The sequence below is a fragment of the Rutilus rutilus genome (assembly GCF_951802725.1).
Source record: "Rutilus rutilus genome assembly, chromosome: 20".
Taxonomy (NCBI): domain Eukaryota; kingdom Metazoa; phylum Chordata; class Actinopteri; order Cypriniformes; family Leuciscidae; genus Rutilus; species Rutilus rutilus.
Window position 1 is genome coordinate 5,385,524 of NC_140225.1, and position 14,123 is coordinate 5,399,646.

Here is a 14,123-nt window from a genome sequence, read left to right on the forward strand (position 1 = left end):
CCTACTGGGGCATTTTTCAGAACCGAGCGCTGGCAGATTATTACATCTTGAGAGCTCTCAGTCCGCATGGAGACAAAGCAAGATGTGAAGATTGGCTATCACTATGACCGATTTATGTTTTGTGTCAATGGCAGATTACAATCATTACAGAAACGCTCTAAATCCAAGACAATCTGCTTTGGAATAACAACAAAAAAATGGCTGAGCACAGTTATTTCCATTTTTGGTCTCTTATTTAACTGTCTTAAGTGACACCTGCTGAAATATATCATGAGGAAAGAAAAGAGTACTGTACTGACATATGAAAATGTAAGCTCATTTTGATGTTTCAGAAAAATCCTTCTTATCTGAATGCATGAATTCATGACTTCCCACATTTAAGGCCCCGATACTCATGGCAAAGGGGTAAAAAGAAGCGCTCTTCGTTAGTGGTAAAAAAGAAGTTCGAAATACATGAGTGGTACTGTTAGCGAAACATCCTTACGCCGCCCATACTGCTCCAGTAAAGTCACATCACACTTATTTATATAGCACTTTATACAATGGATTGTTTAAAAGCAAGCAGCTTTACAGGTTTAAATATGGGGAAAAAGTGTATATTTCAATTAGAATTAAAATGTCAATTTCTACAATAAAGCAGCTCTCCAGCGTGTTAATGTTTTGACCATGACAGGAGAAATAAACCGGAGAAGATTTCCATGTCAAAGAAGGCGGAGCATCAGAGCCACTCCTACCTATTACGTAATCACCACAGACCAATGGTAGTTTGAAGGATTTTACCAGCCTGAGCTAATTATTCTGGAAAAGTTCACTTAAGCTGATTCCAACTCCCAAAACAAACTATTCGCTTGTAGTATATCAGGGCTTTTATGCATCAATGACACCTGCAACCAAAATTTTATGACCCAAACCTAAACCTAACCATAAAACTCAGCCCCTAAACCTGGAAAAAAGTGATAAAAATCATGTTTTTGTACAATGCACGTCTTACTGCATCAACAATTTCCTCAACTCACACAAATTATTATGATTTGCCGTGAGACTGTATTGCACCTGATAGGTATTGAAAGTAAAATGAAAGAAAATAATAAAATAAAATAAATAATCAGTAAATTGATCAAATGAATCATAAAAAATAAATAAAAAATCCAAATTAAATATTAAAGAAACAGATTATGTGGCCCCTTTAAGACAAATGATTAGTGAGATATTAGTAATTGTGCTTAAAACAATCTGATGACTGAAATCGCATACTCTCTTGAGTAGGTACTTATTTTGAATGAGTCATTACATCACAGTACGGCATACTACATTCGCCATGTTGCCCTTATCACATGACCAACCAGTTGCGTCACATCACCACCATTTACAAATCCTCTCCCGTGGCCTCATGGGATAGTAAAGTGTCCATCGTATGCACACTTCAGAATCTCGAAGTAGTAGGACATCTGGGTACTTTTTGCCTACTGTTTTATGAGTACTGTGAATTCTTTTGTCACATTTCACCTATATAGTAGGGAAGTATGCGATTTCGGATGCAGCCATGATCATCAAGACACAGAAGGGGGGAAAAAACAGAAACAAAAAGAATGAGAAATGAAAAAGAGAGGTGTGAAATGATGAATACAGTGAGTGAGGTTTAGTACAACGGAGAGTTTATAGACTGGCATATTTGATCACCAAAATTACATATATCATTTTTTTTATTATTTTTTTTAATAGCCTTATTGTAACTCTTCCCTTGCCTCATTTGGTATACGCAGTTCTATGAATATGCAAATTAACCCCGCGTTGTGTAAGCAAAAAAAAAAAAATCTAAATATCCTAAAAAATAAATACAATGACAGTCAGAATACATAAAAAAAAAAAAAACTTCAGTGCAGAAACAGGCTTTTTGCTCAAATTATATATTATAGAATCAAAAAGAACATTTAAAGTGCCATTTACAAAGTACTGCTTTCATTTTCACGGTTATCTGTAATGAGCCGACAAAAATATGTATTTTTTGTCAACTGTTATCTAGCCGAATACTGTAGGTTTTCATTTATGTTAAACACCTTTTCAATCTAACGTTTGCAACCACAGCAATGATTTTAAGGAGTTACAGAACATGGATATATCTTTCACAACACGTAGTATTTACGTAAAGTATGTCACAGTTTGTTCTCTGTGGCCTGGAGCCGACGAGGCATCTGATTTGATCAGGGAAAACCAAAGACCCCAGTTAGAACTGCTGTAATGGTGGTCAAAATGAAGAAAAGTTGCAGTGATATTGCCTGTAATTCAGTGCAAGCACAACATCTATTAGGATATATTGAGCCCTTGGGATACAGAGATAGCAGGGGATGGAGGGGTCAGAAAGTACCATGTTCTCCCTCGCGAGGATTGTGTGCGAGAACGTTCTGGAATCACTCAGGGAGATTAAAAGGAGAGAGAGAGAGAGAGAGAGAGAGAGAGAGAGAGAGTCTCTATGAATCTACTGAAGCTCTGTTGACTTTATAAATGCGATTGGATCTACAGCGCAATTGGATTACAGGGCTCTTATTTCATTACACATTCTCTTCTTTATTGTATTATTTCAGAAAGAGTTGGAAACAAGTCTAATAGCTTTTTAAACAGGTTCCTGTCAGTGGCGTTTTAAGCTGCTGTTATTTACCATGAACGTCTCTGCTAGGCAATCGATCAGACGCCTTCATTTCAGCGTTCTGCTGTCACTCTGAGAGGAGGCTGTGAAATAGATTGAGGAAAGGAGGGTGGAAAACTGAACGAAAGCCACACGCCCGCACACCAGCTTGGCTGGCCACAAGATAGTATTTGGTTTCTTTTCTGTCAAAGGCACGTTCTTTTGCCTTGGAGTATAACACTAGTGACAGATCCACTAAAAGCTTTAGAATGAATGGCCTTGTGCTGCATTCTTCAGCACTCTGGCAGGTCAAATCTCAGTCACAGAACAAACCTGCAAAGAACCTCATACGGTTTATGATTTAGTATTCAGTGTCCCATTGAACATTTAAGAGACTGAATACTTGCAAACCGCATCCTTTTTTTTTTGGTAAGGGTGAATCTTATGAAATCTTGACAATGTTTTACCCCCAGGAACAAAAATGAAAAATGACTTTAAAAAAATTATAGTTAGCCCCGGGTCACAATAAAGGAGATTCACAATAAAAAAATAAAAAATTCACATTATTATTATTTTTTACAAATCACATTTATATAAGGTCTCATTTGTTAACATTCGTTAATGTATTAACTAACATGAACTAACCATGAGCAATACATTTGTTTTACAGTATTTGTTCATCTTTGTTAGGGTTAGTTAATAAAAAAATACAGCTGTTTAGTTTACAGTGCATTAACTATTGTTAACAAATACAACTTTCGATTTTAATAATGTATTATTAAATGTTGAATGTATGTTGAAATGTTGAAAATAATGTAATAATTCAAACACTCAAGCCTAAAATTCTCCTCAAACATTTTAAATAACAGGCTCAAATAATGAAGAAAAAAAGTCCAAGTGCAGACCTAAACTGACCATCTTGAAAATTAGAAAAAGAATCTTAATCATACTTTGGACATTTTAAACAGTTACTAAGGTGGTCTGGGTGGTAACTATGGTGTTGCTAGGCTCTTGCTAATGTGTTCTAAGTGGTTACTAGGCCGTTGCTAAGGTGATTGCAACTTTCCCTAAGCCTTTTAGCTATATGTTCATCACATTTGGCCTAGCAATCAAAAGTTTTGAAAATAGAATTATGCAAATTACGAAAACAGAATATTATAAGACATGACAAAACTGAGAGTGTGCTGGAATACTGAGAATGTCCTGTTTCTATGGTTACTGTCTCCTCTAAATGATATCCAGCCGTGTTACCCTGCATAATGCTTCATCATATTTAATAACTCCTGTACAAGTCATAGACATACAGTATACACAAAATAAACATTTAATAAATCAAGATCCCCCGAGAGCAGCATTTCTCACTAAACCTGTCAATTGAAAATGAAAAGCCTATTTTCAGGATCATTGTGATCATATTGATTTCAATATATGAAAATTAAGAATATTTTCATCCCAATTCTCATTATAGTAACACACTGCAAAATAATCAGTTTTTTATTAATGTAATGTTGGAAAAATAATAATTGTGAAGTATGTTCGCATCATGGTATTATACGTTGTACTACATTTATGTTGCTTTCAATTTCAATAAAAATCACTGTATTACAATAATGAGAATCAATGGTGACAAAAAAAAAACTGACACAAAACAGTAATGAAGTATTAGAGGAAGGGTGCTTAATAGTTATTAAAACTATGTCACAATGAAAAAAACTAAAAAAAAAACATCCTAATGCTCCTCAAAATAGGCTGCATTTTCTATATATCTCATATTTCCTTTCATTTTGGGTTGAAATGTGACATTTAGTGAAATTCATCCATATAATGTACAAGGCACTTAACTGCCTACAGCACAGAATACTCGCTCTGATTTAGCATTACTTTAAGAGGCGATAAACACTGTAGGGCCATATCATATCTTTACCACTGTATGAATCAATCCAGGATTCTGCAGTATAAACGCAGACCAGGACACAAAGAGGATGTGATTTGTGGTTTGGTAAAGCTGCAGTAAGGAATTAATAATGAACAAATAGACAGGAGAAGATGAAAAACAACAGGAGGGACCCATTAAAGAGGGAACAATCACTTCTATTAGGATCATTACAATCAGCAAACGCATTTAATACATGATAAACAACTTTTTATCAGCAACTTTACCGCAGAGATAATGCCTGTTAGTTAAAAAGACAGGTGTTGGACTTCACATCCAGGAGATAATGAAACAAAAGGGCTCATTATTTCAAGTTAAAAACTTGGGAAGACTTTACTGCAAGAGAACGGTATTGTAAAAAATGCTGTAAATATACTATATTATTATGATTATAAATAACTTAGCTCTGGATATTTAAGTATCCACCTGTTAGACAAATCTCATTTATATGAAAACTCTGTTAGCACTATTACAGTAGGCTATATTAAGGCTAAATGATGTCTTATTAAAATACTTTATAATCTTCTTAATATGCAGAGACAACATTTTAAATACGATTTTTGTCTAGTGGAACAGAAATCCAACTTTTGTTGTATAAACTGTATGTAACAAAGTCCACTGAAGGCAAGTTAAAATTGAGAACCCAGGTGCAGTTTATTGATGTGATACCAAACTGGGACTGGGACTGACCAAAGAGCAGGTTACATTGACAAACCTAGACAAGAAAACAAAGAAACATGAGGGCTATTTATACACAATGACTAATCGCATTGTGACACTATATTAGGGCTAAGAGAAATACACAAATATACTTTATTTTACCAATGAGAGGGAAGCTAAAATACTGTAAAATATGTATAGGGATGATTTAATTGGTTTTAGGCCCTAGTTGAATTTCTCTTTCTTTTTGTATGTGGGACTTTTATGTTTGGTGGAGAAACATCCTGTAGTTGGCAAAATTGACTTTTATTTTGACAGGAGAGCACCTTGGGGAAGGAAGGCCTTCTTTAAGAGAAATGGCCAAGCAAGTTGAGAAAAGACTCCAGTCCGGTAAGTGGCGGCAATGCACCTATAAGCTGGTGCCAGCCGCCAATCAAATCTAAAAGAAGAAGAAGAAGAAGTTGAGAAAAGAGAGGCATGTGAGTTGATCCTGTTTGAATCAAACGGATTGGTGGTTTTTTAGCCTTCTCTTTTGAAGTCGCTTATGGATTAATGACCCATCGAGATTCAAGAGAAGACTTGTTTTTTGGGGTGTTTTTGCTATTTCATCACGTTTGGAGGATTATTATCCTTTTTCTTGGACATTTTGATTCGTTTTTTGGGGCCCAAGGACTAAGGATTCACACATAAGGACAATACTTCTCAAGCATGGACTATTTGATCAAGGACTCTCGGATAAGTGTTATTTTTTCTGATTTACCTATTGAGTTATCAATATACTTTGTTGGTTAACCTGCTTATGCCTATATTTGTCTGATTACAAGTGTTGATTCAGTTTTTCCCCTTATTCATTAATGCCTTGTGAGCACCCTAAACTTTTAAGTGACTACTGGTTTACTTAAATTGCAAGTCCAGTTTGTTACAGCATAACAAGGAACACCTGGAAGCAATCAAACAATGAGCCAATGGGGAAACAGAGCAGAGTATCACATGACAATACAAACCAATGAGAACATAACTGAAGAAACACATGACCAAACCAACCAATCAGAACAAGACACATAAACACGGGAAGCAGAAGACGATAGGCTTGGAGGAGCTGAACACGCAACGCCAGCAGAAGGTGAGTGAGGCATTACATCCACAAATAAAAGGAGAGAAGAGGGAAGGAATGTATATAAAATAAAAGTAATTTACAGATGCATCACCCATGTAGGCTGTACAGTAGGTGGTGGTAATACTCCTAAGGAGTGAGTGGCCAGTAACAAGAAGAAGAAAAAGAAGACGATAGGCTTGTTCAACTTGAACCGGTGCTGCACAGACCGATCGGTTTAAGACATCAAAGTACCGCGAGTGCGATTCAAAAGCATACGAGCCGTCTGCTCTCTAATTGCTCTCGCGGTACTTTGATGTCATTCACCGATCGGTCTGTACAGCGCCGGTTCAAGTCGAACAAGCCTATCACATGAGGGCAAGAAAGTCACATGACAAGAAACCAGGAACAAAATTTCAAAATAAAAGACAGTCTAGTCCAGTAGGTGGCGGTAAGTCGGTTTTCCAACCGCCATTACAACAAAAAGAAGACGAAGACCAGACCATAAAACCAAACATGACACTGTATTGGTGTACTTCTGTAAAATACTACTTTCACAGAACTAAAAAATAAATATGTTAGGGGAGATAGAGACAGTAAAAGAAAGAGGAAGGCCCAACTCTGACAGAATTTGAGAAAAGTGACAGGGGTCTTCAACTTTTCAAGTGTTTCCAGCATAACACCTGAACTCATGAGGCAAGCATCACCTGGTGACACAATCACATAGTCCCATCCCACACCCAGGAAACTTTACAAAAGTAATTCTGCAGATTGTCTAACCTGATACTTTTCAATTCCAGCAGGCTTATTGAACAACCAAAACAAATGGAGTCACACCACACCTTGTAAATTCAACCACTCGACTGAATCTCAAGCCATGCATTTATCTCCAGCGTTGTGCTATTCTGCTAAACCAGTATGAGAGTCCCTGAGAAAATAAACCTCAATAAAGCAATTTAGACTCTGTTTGTGCTTCTCAAATAGAAAAGAAACATGGGATCTGTGTGTGATGTATATGTTTCTAATACAAATCATGGCTGTCAAGCTCCATAAAGAGCAAAAACACCATGAAAGGACCATAAATGTTGTCTATACGACTTTTGCATATAATATTGCAAGCCTTATGAAGTTATTTGATAGCTTTGCGTGGGATACACAATGAAATTGAACCATAAACATAAATAATCTTCCCTTCCCTTTCATTTCATATTAATATTGTAAACTTGAGCACTGACATAGTGACAGGTTTGATGTCACACAATGTTGCCGTTCAAACATGTAGAATGGAGAATGAGATTTGAAAGATGGTGGATTTTAATATGACTGAAGAAAAGGATTTACAGTGAATGACAGCTTAAATTTGTGTTTATCTGACAAAGGTTTACATTACTTCAGAAAAAAGAGGTCATATGTAATTTTATGCTTATTTTATATTGTCTTTTGATCCACTTTGTGGCCGCTATGACTTGTATGTTAAAAGAAAAAAAATAGGGTGACATAATATTGGCAGAAATTTCATAATCTGGGTGAGCTATTCTAGCTGATCTGCAAAAGTGTTTTATCGTTGTCTTTGAAAGCCTGTATCTGACCTTGAACACTATCAAAGCTTTGCAGTTCCCTATATCAGCCCTTCATCTCTTGATTGAGTGATGTCCCCAGCTACAGAGCGAGAAGATGGAGGAAAAAGACCTTAGAGAAAGAAAAGCCTTTGATTTAGGAAATACCCCATCAGCTGACGAAGTCATGGCTGACCGTACATTTAATGGTACAGTTTTCCACTGATTTAAGATCAAACTTGTATCACAGCAGGCTGATGTGAACCACTGAAACACAAATCAAAGTCCTTGTAAGAGATAAATAAGGTTGGGTGAGCATCCTGTGATCTTACTGGTGTTTGTGATTGGTGAACCACATGCCAATGTGATGCAATTAAGTTCCTTTCACAGAAATTCCATAATCCTCCTCTAGCTCCAAATTATTTTTCAGTGTTAGAAACCTCTGGTGTTTTAATAACTGGCACATTTAATACTGCTATTATTTGTAATAAAGAACTTTTTACTGGATTCTTTCCAAATGTATGTTTTTAAAGAATTTTGCCAAACGGTTGCAAGTAAAGTTTTGATGCTCATTGGTTCATTATTAATTATAATTAAGTCGATTGCTGGATTAACATGTCCATCAGGTATGCTCAATTAATATGAATTAGTGGCAAAGATTTTCAGTGATTCTTTCTGCAAGTTTTTTCAGTATTTTCATTCGAAATCAGACAAATGTAATGGTAATATTTTTTTTTTAAATTGCTCAATACGGATTTCGTGTTTACTTGCCCGTTGTACAAAGCAATACCATTAGAGAAAATTCTGTCGATACTGTGTATCAGAGAGTAATGGACCACTTACTCTTAACATTATTTTCTAAATAATGTTTCAATGTTGGGCTGGGTCATTTTATTTCACGATAATATGAAATTTCATAAAACTCATCACCAAATTCAATATCACAAAAAAGTATTAGTTTAAGTAAACAGTCAGTGATATAATAGGAACAAAGAAATTGATTACAAGCAATAAAAAAAAATACAATAGAACAAAGACGCAAATTAAATAGACCTATACATGAAAAACTTCAAGCACTAGATAGGCCTATAAATAGAATACAACATAAATTGTATAAAGTAATCAAATATACAAAAAAACACTGCATAATCTTCATGGTAAATTAGGTATACATTTAAAGTTACAAAAGCGATTCAGTAAAGAGCAATGAGATTGTTTGATTAACATTTGATTAACAACGGCTACTGTCACTTTAAGACCGAATGCACTCATCTAATATACTGATACGCATGCGCTTTCTTTCTCAACTGTTAACGTTCACGTACACATAAACGACTGTGTTTACGAGGATACTCACAAAGATGGGCATTTTGACCGATCAACCCCAGTAAGGCGCCAAAAATAACTCCGTTTTCACAATCTGTATGAGCAGAGGCTTTATGTGCGAGCGCGCTCCAAAAGCATGTGCATATGCTGTAATGAGCGCTGAAAAAGAAGCGCAGTACGGCAACGTCACGAGTGTAACCGCGATAGAGACGATAGTCCAAATCTCTACCGGTTGACAAATTTCTACATGTTAATCTATCGCCCACGCTTAGTTCACTGCATCTCATCTTTATCTTGTTTCTACTATTACCAAAATCAAGAAATTATCATGTGACTGAGTGGGCGGGCCTTTCACCCTGAAAATGGCTGCTTGTAAACACACTGCCTAATTAAGTCTTCATGGGTTCTACTTTATTGCACAGATTGAATACTGGTTGTGGTAATTACAACTAGACTGCCATTATGAATGTGTTTCATGCCTTAATTTAATTACATTTATTAATCAGTGCTAGAGTGCAAAAGTGCTGCAGAGAGGAAGAAGAAAAAAAAAACAGTGAGGACAAGAATATGAGTTGATGGGGGTGTTTATTTGTTCTAGCTTAGGTAGAGAGATATTGCATTGTGCTTTGCTGCCCATAATTGGATCTGATAATGATAAATTATGGAACATTTCCAGGAGATAAAACATCGCCCAGGCGCTTATTTGAAGCTGGGGCAATATACATCAAAATGAGAGGTGTGGAACAGCCACCCCCCTCACTGAGCGGAGGTGGGGGCCTTGGTGGCCTTTCACCATCAATATCATTTATTTCTCCCAAGTAGAGAAGGAATTATGTCTATAAACAATACAGCAGTCGCTGCACAAAGCCAGATTAGGGATGAAAAGTGGTCTGGCTATGTTTAAAGTAATAAGGGGGAAGGGTTTTTAGTGGGTAGATCGAGTACACTGTCAGCCCCCCAAAATAGTTTTGAGACACTTAAGTCACATTTAAAAATGTACAAACGTCATTTCATGAGAAAATATGCAATGGCATATATTTGAAAGAATCAGCACTATCACACCTTTCTATCAGTCATGGAAAAAACAAGGTTGAATTACAAACAAACTGAATTTGAGAAACTGAATTTGCTCATTGCATAAACACGACTCTGCATCTAGGTGGACTGTTGTAATGGAAAGCAGGATAGTGACACTAGGTGCGACTTTAAAGGTATAGGTAGGCAATTTTGGAGAGGCTAGCAATAGCAAGCTAGCTTTGATAGCATGAGATCGTCTCCAGAGCATCTCCAAAGTCAGAGTCTGCAAAGCGTCACGAGACGAGAGAAATTTACCTCATGTCTCAAAGCACATTATACGGAGCCCCTAAGGGAACATGTTGGTGGAAAAAAAATATGGGATGGGAGGAGGAAAAATCAAAGTCAATGCTTTTGCGTTCTTCTGAGAAACTTTGCGTTCGATCGCAAAACCTTTGCCTTCCCTCGCAAAAACGTTAGCGTTCCCTCACAAATCTTTTGTGTTCTTTGCGAGTGAATGCAAAGTTTCTCGGGGATCGCAAAACATTTGCAAGATAACGCAAAAGCATTGCCAAATAATTTTTTCTTCACCATGTCCCTTTAGGGGCTCCGTAACATTACAATAATAATGAACATAAACAACTTGAGCTCTTACTTGTACCACCTGACTGCTGCAGATTTATTTCGCCGTTGATGGTGTTGAACACATAAATCTGAGTCTGAGGATGTGAACAGCTCCGGGCAGAACGTCACGGGTTGCTATCTCGTAATTGCGGTTACGACATGGCGTGAAGCAGCATAAGCTCGTTGTTTGCGTGAAGGTATGGAAATATATGTTGACAGGCAAGTAGGACAGCGTATAATTGCATTCGGGCCGAATTGTTGGGTCCTGAGACTTATATGTACGTTTTAACATTTAGACCACTTCTATCATTGATTGCTATTATGACGTGAAAAAAAGAGTTTCAACCAGTATAACAAAAAGTGTTTACTAAAAAATGGCCCACCAGTTCAAGTGTGTTTTTGTGTGTGTTTGTTTAACTCCTTGCCCTGCTGTTTAACATTAAGCTGATGAAAGTACAGGCCATTTCCACAGCAGTGCCAAGGTTATGAGAGATCACAGTAAGGATTTAAACAGGTGCTATAAAACATGAGTGTTTTCTAATAAGATCCCTTGAGGAACAAACAGCCATAGAGAGAGGTAGAATACAGGCCAGAGAGAGAGAATTAGAAGCTAATGAGAGCTAAAGTAGAAGGAAGAAAAAGAAGAAAGTGGATGAACTTCTGCAAAAGAAAGATTTGCTTTTGTCAAGAAGAAGAAAAAAAAGTAATCTGGTCAGTGAAATTTAAAGATGTCTGAGATTATGAAAAAGATCAACATTTTTATAGGTTTAGTTTAAAATCCACCAAAAATTGCATTTGTATTCATGTTGGTTTCATCTTTTAAACCATTTTCAAAAAAAAAAAAAAAAAAAAACTATTATTTTTAAAAAGGTTTTCAAATGCCTCTTTAAATTATAAGTTAAGTCATGTCTGTATATCAATATACTATATATATATATATATATATATATATATATATATATATATATATGAGAGAGAGAGAGAGAGAGAGAGAGAGAGAGAGAGAGAGAGAACACTACACTACTACAGTAAAGATATCCATTTATTGATATTTAAAAGTAACTGTATGTTAAAAATGCATCTTTTATGAATCTATGATTATACAAACCATATTTGTGATTTCATATGAGGCTTGCCTTGTTATATTCCTGAAGAGGGCAGCAGAGATGTACACTGCATACTGCTGGATTTCATGGATCTTGACTCTCCTCTACTGTTCATTTGAAAAACTATTTTTCCATTACAGCTGGATTTTTTTTTTTTTTTTTACCTTAACATAACAATGTATTTTAAATTTGATCTAAAGATATTCTGCAGGTCCGTGCATGAATGTGTTTGATGAATACAGTGCAGCCAATAAAATAAATCATCTTATTACAGTGCACAGAGATGCAGATGTTTTTATTTCTTAATATTTCTCATAAACAAGACACAACAGTGCCCTTCAAAAACATTTGATTTTGAAGTTTAAGTTGTTTCCTTATGATTATGATTTAAGATGCTATATTATTGGCTATGTTCGCAAACTAGCTCACTGAATGCTGCACAGTATAAAAGCATTCTGCAATAACTCAAACAGTATGTCACATGACCTCATAAAGTTGCATGCGAGTTGAACCAGTTATGAGTTAAATAAATATGCTATTTATAAAAAAATCTGAAATTCTTGCAGTCTGATAAGTCAAATAGAGAATGCCTGTATTCTTTCATTACACTGGAAATGGAAGGTCAAATTGAGTGCATTGCATTGTGGGATACAGTATTCCACGGCTTTGTTGTATACTGCATACTGTTGTATGCTTATTGTTTAAATACTTGTTATATTTCATGTATTATGTGATATTTGTGACAAGATAGGCTTAAAAATCTCACACACCCAAACGTTTGAGAAAATTTCACATTTAAATATGGAAACACAATGTGTTTGTGTCAGAAATGCTGACTGTTTCATTTGCAATGAAAATAAAATTCAATAAAATTATTTCTTAAATAGAAAATGATGCAAATGAGAAAAGGCCCATTAGTCAGATTTGTAGCTTCCACTGAAATACAAAAAACATTTTCAAACCAGGCTTTAGCACAAATTCAACTTTCAATTTAACTTTTCAATTAAATTATTATGCTGATTGTACACACACACACACACACACACACACACACACACACACACACACACACAAAGCTTCAATTAAAAAGAATGCAGAGTTTTGGCCCCACAGTTTGTGAGTTTTGCTCATCAAGTCTCCTGTAGATAATAACATGCTATTATACACCTCCAACATCATATCCGTATTGTAGAAACCTGCAGACAACTGACTCATAAACAGCTATTTACTGCTGTTTTCATGTGAACAAACTCAATAAGATCACATGTGAGGGACGTAAAAAGTGATTAACATCCATTAACAGCTCAAAATAGCATCAACACAAACCTCAAACATTAGCCTCGCTGTGCTGCACCTGGCAATATCCAACAACAACAAAAAAGAGAGATTGGTTTAGTTTAGTTCAGTTCGAAAAACAATGAACAGAAATGAATTTACAATGTGGAAAATTGGTTTAGACCATGAGTGATGATTATAAAAAGGTTGATGGGCCTTGTCCCAAATATTCCACTGCATGTCTGTCCACAAGACCACATGGTGTTCCATTTATCATTTTATCACAACCAAATTAATGAGGGTGAGCAAAAACGCACTGTTTTGTGTCTGTTCCTTTAAATGCAAATGAGCTGCTGCTCCTGGCACAGGGGGCGGAGCTTCAACACCTTGCACTCAACACAGACATGCACTGAAAATTTCAAAAACTTTTAGCCTTTTATGATCAAACCGGATTCAGACAATAATGGAGACGAGACTCAAGAAGAAGTGACAACATGTAGAATGCAAAAGGACATTTTCTGAATGGTTAGTTGATTCATTTATGTATCTTATGTGTAGTTATCTTCTAGTCATTGATTAGCATATTCTGTCTTGATAATCTATAAATCGTGTTCCGGGGGCGGGTTTATGTAAATTTTAGGGTTGGTGATGTCACTAACCCGGGAGTAATGTGGAGTAGTCTCTACCAGGCGTTTGTTGTAGTCCTTAAAAAACGATTTCTTTAAAAGCAAATATCTCCCTTTGCTTTGAACTTTGAGCATTGTAACTTTGCAGATGTTGTTTATGCTCAAAAAGCAACATTACACACTAACTAAAGTTAAAAAAAGTGAAATCATAATCAATCACCCCTTTAAAGCTGAATGAATGTCTTGTTCAGCTGTGTACTGAACACAAGAGGGCAGCAGCTCATCAT